The sequence below is a fragment of the Gracilinanus agilis genome, chromosome 1 (genome assembly GCF_016433145.1).
Source record: "Gracilinanus agilis isolate LMUSP501 chromosome 1, AgileGrace, whole genome shotgun sequence".
Taxonomy (NCBI): Eukaryota; Metazoa; Chordata; class Mammalia; order Didelphimorphia; family Didelphidae; genus Gracilinanus; species Gracilinanus agilis.
This window is the reverse complement of record NC_058130.1, coordinates 461,135,083-461,142,967: the sequence shown is the minus strand read 5'-3', so window position 1 is coordinate 461,142,967 and position 7,885 is coordinate 461,135,083. Positions and strand designations below refer to the sequence as shown.

Genomic DNA, 7,885 nt, shown 5'->3' with positions numbered 1-7,885 from the left:
TGAAGCAGAGTCTCCAAAGACAAACTCCCAAGGGGAAGAAGATCCAGGGAGAAGTCCAAAAGGTGAAGTCCTCCAAAGAAGCAGTTCAAAGGAGCAACCACCTCCAAAGAATTCCAAAGGAGAATCCCCCCAGATAGGAAGTTCATGACTTTTTATAGTCCTTTTTTCATGTCACTTCCTATCCCTTCTTCCACTTTACAGGAACCAATTGCAGACTTTCAATTTGCCTAGCACTACCAAAGGTGGTTGGCAGTAGCCTTTCATGGTGTGAACTTACTCTAGTAAGTGACTTCTGAATTCACTTACTTAGTGTTAAGTAGGGGTGCTTAAGTTTTTGAATGATTAAGATTAATTTAAAAGTTGCTGATTTATAGACAAAATTTGATTCACTCTTCACAAACAATTTGTTCCAATAGCCATGAATGCATTACTGTGAAGCACTTAGAGCTTGTTTATATATAAACGATGCAAAGATGTCAATGATGCAACCTGAGACATTGCCAGGAGTCATCTTGATTTTTGTCTTGTCACAGGATTTTGATAACTCTCAAAGAGAGAGTGAAGTTGAAGACTCTGTGTAACTATATCTCATTTAAATTCAATTCATGCACAAGTCAAGACATCAATGCTATTGATTGTCTTTGAAGAAAGGCATAGAACAATATTCCCTCTCAAATTGACTGCTCTTTGTCACCAATTCTTATCTTATCCTATCCTATATCCATTTCTTCATGTGTTTAAGTGACATTTAATGTCATTTCTTTGCCAATTTTTTCAGTGCAATTCTTCTAAGGTCCAGTATTGTCCATGGGTTTAGCAAATCCTCCTAAAGGAGGTCAGCAGGATCTAGTAACAAACTGCATTAGATACATCCTAACTTCATTGTCTTTTCTCTTTAACAAAATGCCCGAATCAAATGATCTGTTATTTCTTGGGTAATGTTGGTAAATAGTGTTTCTCTGCCAGTCTGCTAAACCAACTTCTTGCATGCCATGCATCATCACCCCATTGGTTTTTCATCAGAGTATTGAAGTTATCAAAGGGGATCAATTTCATTAAAATCATCAAGGAAAGCTTTGATGTGGTCTTGTAATCTTGTAGGAAAGGAGTTCCCCTCCCCATTACATCTCTTTTTTTGATGTAATCAATCAGGGACCTGGAAGTCATTTACCATTGAGATGTGCAAATACAGAGAAAGTAAGTTAAAACCAACAAGACAGGAAACTGATCCCACAGGCATTGCCCTCCTGGGTGGTGCCAGGCAAATTAATGAACTATGATTGGTTCCTGAGATGTGATATGGGAGAGCTAGTGGGTAGAGAAAACTGCTTATTAACAGAGACCCAGCTACTTCTTTCTCTCTCAAAGGCTCTTCTGGCTAGAGATTAGAACTTGAGGGAACCTCTGCTCATGGTGAGATTAATTCCATCAGAATTGCACATAGGGTGGTATGCCAGGCAACTCTCTACTTCTTTCATACATTTCTCTCTTTTACTATCACTACTTTGATGTAATAAAGCTACTAAAGCTACTAGCAGCTACATAATTTAATTTTAAATATAATAATCTTCAAAAAATATTTTACCATCAAGCCAATATACTCCTCTGTGTTCTTCTCAGTCACCATATCATGTGAAATCATTTTTCTTAAAATCTCTGTATCAACCAAAAAATAAGTGAACAAGCCACATTCTCCAAAGTTGTCACATCTGATACAGATGAGAGGGTTAAAGAATTTAGTATCAATCGATCACAAATTTTCAATAGTAAGTTTCTCAGCATACACTAGTAGATCAGCAAAGAAAAACCAGTATCAATAAACTTGCCATGAAACAGTACCATAGCAATAAATCATCCATGAAACTAAAGTATGAAAGATGGTCTGGATTGATTGTTGATGCCGAATGAATATGAAATCAGTAACTGCTTTTGCCTGTACATTCAAATAAACAAAACAAAGGATTCAGAATTTCATGAGAAAGCAAAAAATAAAAATAATTATTATGCCAGGCAACCATAAATGAGTCTTTCTCTCCTGCATATTGCATACAGTCTTGTGTTCAAGTCATAGGGTTTTAGAGCCTTGCTCTCCTGGAAAAAGTCTTCGAACAGTGTCTGCTGGAATGCATTGATTTTTACATGACTGGGTAGTGCATTCATGAGCAATTTTTGTACTTTTCGTTTTAGGAGATTTTCCCAAGATAAGAATCTTTAAATGTCATTGTCTTGTGTTTCCGCTTAAGACCTTCTCTGGTATATCTGATTTCCCAGCCTTCTGGGAGGGGACTTTCAGGCAACAAACTTTGAGTTCCTGGGTCTTCCCTCTGTGTTACTTTTGTATTATGATTCCCAAAGTAAAGTCTCTCATTTGAATCTATTCTTCTTCCCCATCCTGGTGGAACAGACCAAAAGTTTCTTTTTCTGAAGATAGCATTGAAGGCGAATTGAAGTATCCTTGGATAAATTGTTGCATAGCTCCTTGAAATTGGTTATGTTCAGACTTTTCATTCATTTTCTGAATGATTCCATAGAATTTTGTTGCCCTGTTGTTCTGGTAAAGGCTGTGGTCTCTCCCATGTGATAGATAGTTCATATGTTATGATCAACATAGATTCTATCATGAAGTTCTTTTCTCTGTTCCCATCCTGGTGGCAAAAATCCTGTAAAGGTAGTTCCAGGCTGTTGTCTTATAGCTTCTTCAGGGGCATTCGAAAATTGTCTTGGTTTGGCTTTTTCAATAGCAGAACTACTTTTTAAGTTAGAGGCAGAGTCTTCAATACTTAAATCTTCATGTAGCATTTCTGCACTGGCTGAAGCAAATTATGAACTATTTTTAAAGTGTAGGACCTGTAAAAGAGGTAGTATCAGTGTAATCAGTAAACATGGGAGTGTCTTTTGATCCTATTTCAATCCAAAAAGCAGGTATATTTTTCATTGCTGTAGATGACAGAGATATTCCATTAACAGTTTTATTGGCAGACTGAGACACATAAGTGTATTTTTAGTTCTGATTGCAACATGAGAAAGATAAGCCAGTGTACTATAAAGAGTGTTTTCATGCAGAGTGAATTTTGAGCTACTGGGTTTCTAGGTGCATGGTTATCTATTCCATTAGTAACTTCAGTGGCAGATTTGATTGTAGTCCTTGCTGAAATTTCTGTTTTCATACACAGAATCACTTTTCTGTTGTACTTCTCTGGTGGCTACTGCTACTGATGTGTAATTTGTTAGTGTTTTCTGATCCCCCATGAATTCTTCAAGTACAGCTGGCAGTTCACTACTTTACACTATTTCACTCTTATTTTACAAGAATAATTTTAATTGTTCTTTCACTTTTTTCAATTTTTTGTGTGTATTTCAAGAGCTTGTATCAAGTCGACTGTTGCTCTTCCTAATCATGTATCTACTTTTAAAGGGTGATGACTCCACAAGTAAATTCTGATTTGATCTGAAGTGATACATCCTCAGACAACTATTCATCCCACTTTGGATCAGAATTACTTGATTTTGCCAGTTTCTTGATTTCTTTATCTATAAATAATTCTCAATAGATAGCTATTCCAAACAGTTCTTATTTTTTTCTTTTCAGTTTGGCACTAGAAACAAATTCCTGAAGCTGTGATCTTTCATTCTGCTTATTACGAATATCAGCCCATGGTGAAGCTCTGGCCATTTCCTAGCATTCAGTTTTAACTCATGGTCACACAGTAAAAACTGGACATAGACTTCAAACTCAGATCTCTCCTTACTCTAAATCCAGTGCTGCTCTCACTACTATAACATCCTTCCTCACAGGGTTCCAGGCCCTGCCTGTCTGCTTTCTGAGTTGGATGCTGCAGTGATGCTTTCTCCTCTTCCTTTAGTAGCAAGCAGTGGATATCTTTATAGCTCCGAACCAAGTATCACATTCTTCTATTGGCAGCCACCCTGTTATTAGTTTCTAAGTCATGCAGACAGCTTGAAACTGCAGGGACTCCATTAGCTGGAGAGGCTGAAGACTTAAAGACCCCCTTCACCACCCCCAAATGCATGCTGCCCAAGTCCAAACCCACACTTCCTTCCCTTTGATAGCCTTTTTCCTTCCACTTTAAAAAATGGTAATTTCCCCCTTTTATACTAAACACAATGACATAAAATGATTAAAACATAAACATTATTATAGGATATTTTAAAAAATTGTTTTGAGTGCCAAATTCTGACCATGCTTCTGACCCTCCCTGCCTCCCTCACTTGTCCTCCCCCTTCCTTGAAACAGCAGCCAATCTGATATAGATTTTACATCTGTAAAATAATTTTCTATTAGTCATTTTGTGGATGAGATCTCAAATGAAATGAAAGAAGAATGAAAATGAAATATAGTACATTTGAATTTGTGACTCAGTTTTTTTCTTGGAGGGCAGATGACATTTTCCATCCTTAGTGTCTGGGACTGTCTTTAATCACTTCATTGCAGTGAATAGCTAGGTCCTCACAGTTTTTCATCAAGAAATATTGCTGTCACTGTGTTTATTGTTCTTCTGGTTCAGCTCACTTCATTTTGCATCAGTTCATGTGAATCTTTCTAGCTTTTTCTGAAATCATCCTCCTTGTCATTAATTATGAACTATAATATACCATAACTTCTTTAGCCATTTGTCAGTTAATAGACAACCCACCAATTCCAATCCTTTGCTACCATCAGATCTGAGATTCTCCATGGGCCCTAGTCCATTTGAGAAGCAAGGGACCAGGGGACCCAGCTATCCACATGGCAGGGCCAGACAAATTAAGGTCAGCTGAGGACCAGGCTTGAGTTAAGGAAGGGAACAGATCCCAAGAACTTGAGTTCCAGGATTCCAGCCTGGGTGGTCCAGAGATGGTTTACATAAATAATCTAGATGGCTGAGAGAGAGGGATCCTTGTACAAGTCCATAGGAATGGCTGACAGTGAGACAGAGAGCTTCACATGCTGGCTTTTCAAATTCAGTCTAAACTCTTCCCCACAATCCTTCACATCCCCTGACTTCTATGATTTCTGCTGGTCAGAAATCTGGATTGCTCTTCTGGAAAATTAAGACACATAATGCTGTGATTCTTATGGCTATTGGCATGGGTTGCATATCCCCCAGATATTTAAATCACACAATCCCTCTTCTCTGATTTTTCGGGAGATTAGCATGTTGTCTCTCCACATTCTTGGTCCTCCAGGGGATTAACATGTCAGTCTCCCCAATGATTCATTCCACATATGGAGTCTATACATTTAGTATTTTCTCACTAGGGTGCATAAAAGCACAAAAGATAATGTACATTTTATCGACAGAGGAGCTAACATGTGGGTAAATAAAGAGAGAAAGATAGAAAAAAAAGTTTGATAAGTGCATTGACCAAGAGCCATTAGGGGGCATTCCCCTTTTGGGCATACATTTACAATCAGGATAAATGGAGGCCTCAACCCCACCTGAGTTCAGTTCATTATATTCAAAGGTTCACTCCGAAATGTGTAATGGAATATTTGATTTCTACAAGCATCCTTACAGAATATTCTTCAAATTTGCTTTCCTGGTCCAGGGTATTTATGATATCTTTTTCTTAAAATTTCATTAAAAAGATCTTAGACTTTGGATTTCTTGGAGGCTTGTCCAATGTGGGACATTGCTGATTTTTTCCACAGGGCTAGAGCTTCATTATTTCCTTGTAAAGCTGTGGGTGTCGCTATTGCCTTGCACCAGTTTGATTCCTCATTACTGACATTACATGGGAGGTCCTCAGCTGTCAGGGAACTCACTGCTTGCTTGGTTAGTCCCTCAGTGCTGGCTTCCCTTGGGGATGGGAGCTTAATATTATCCTGCACAGTGGGGTCCTGTGGGGGCCTACACTGGGGCTAAAACCCTGTTGTAGCCTCATGACCAGTCGATATTTCCCTACTAACTTCCACTCTGCCCAACTTGCTGCTGGCTTACTTTGGGCTGAGGTTTCTCTACCATAGGGGCAAGGATTCACCCTTCCCTCATTGTGATGCTGCCTGCTCTGGCTCAGGCTGTCTGCTGAGGACTGAGCCTCCCTTCTACCCAGAGACAAAACTTCTCTTGCTGATTCTCCAAGATCTTCTGGGAAGGAGAACTCCCTCACTACTCCAAAATTTGACAAGAAACTTTGTTTTAAAGTGTTTAGGAGGGGAATTTGGGAGAAATCAAGCAAATTCCCTCCATACTTCACTGCTTTGCCACCATTAATGCCATTAATAATAGTATTTCTTTTATGATATTTATAAGATTATACTTCCTTCATGTAACCTTTCTTGATTTTTGATTTCCTTAATAATTTAATAGAAATTTCTCATTGCCCTTTGTCTAGTCCTCTATATTCATCTCCTGATTTATGCCATAGTTATTTATAAATATATCAATCCATTCATTCCCACAAATACCCATCACAACACCTTTACTACCTTTATAACATCATCTCTTTTAGGGTAGTATCCAGTACTTATTTCATCTTTTAAGTCCTATCATTTAACACAGTTTCTCTGATGAATACTTTTTATAAATTTTAACCAAATATATTTTGCCACATTCCTAATCTCCTTTTCTAATACTAAATAAGGCCACAATTTTAACAGCTCTTCATAGAAACTATAAATTTTAGAATTTTTTATACTTTTGACCTTTGTGATTTTTAGAAATCTTCTTTAAACTATTTAAGCAGGAATTCAAATTCAAATCTGTTACTAATGATCTGATTAATGCTAAAGACAGTAAAAAGGATTCTCAACTATTTTCCTTAAGTCTTAATACTATCAGAAAGGCAAGACAGTATAGTGGGGAAAAAAACCAACAAAATCCTCAACTATATTTCAAAGGACTTGACTTCTAACCCTGGTTCTCCTCTTTATTACATTTATGACTTTGGGAAAGTATTGTGAGCTGTAGACTCCTCATTTTTCAAATTCAGGAATTATATTCAGTCATCTCTAAGGTCCTCTCTCATTATAAAACTACATTTCTATTCACTTTAGGAGTTGTGTTAGTGCCATTAAAACAATAATAGCAAAATGGGGAAACTAAAAACAATAACACATTAACAAGTTCATGAGCCATTATCGTTAAATCCATTTTCTATCCAACTTCACAGGATAACAAGATCATAGATTTAAAAGTAGAACAGATCTTAAAGTTTATCTACTTCAAAACTCTTAAATGTTTTTTAAGCATACTGTTAAACTTTTGTAAAGGTTTTTATAGTATGTTGAACAATGTGTTAGATGCAAATTACTTTTTAGCTACCTGTTTGATGTTCCCCTTAGACTGATCTTGAGCTAAGACATGGAAATTTTTTCTCAGGTACATATGCAAATGTACCCAACAAGCCTATATAATTGCCAAGAGAACATGAAGGAGCCCAGTTCTAGCCACCAAGCAAAGATTTTCCTTCCTTTTTGTTCCAACTGATTAACTTGATTGTCTTTATTATACTATTTGCTCTAAATATTATATATTATAATATATTTTAGGACTCTGATATAGAGCACTTTAACTCAAAAAATAATAAAAAAAAACAACTTTATTCACACGAAAGTGAGTCCTTAAGATTTGAAAAGTCAGCTATGTATATAGAGAAGAAGAGTGGCGGAGGTTGAAATGAACAAATTGGGCACTAGAGGCATCAATACCATACTTCCCAAATGAACCAAGATTCTAGGCAAATTTCTTCTGCCCATAGCCTGTTCTCCTTTGTTAAAGGAATTTTCTTAATCTCTCCCTCTGTCTCCATTAGGGGCAAGAGGGCAGCATTTCTAAGTGGATGAGAACTGACAGGAGTCAGGGAGCCAGAGGTGAAGGTTCCACTACCAGGGAGACCAGGAGAGAGGTAAGGAAGGAGTGATGACCGGGGCTTTTGCCTCTGG

General features: G+C 37.4%; 1 pseudogene; it reads right to left on the bottom strand.

Moving 5' to 3' along the window:
- Nucleotides 1-737: 737 nt before the first annotated feature.
- LOC123252858 lies at nt 738-3,673 on the bottom strand (annotated as a pseudogene).
- Between the last annotated feature and the right edge of the window lie 4,212 nt (nt 3,674-7,885).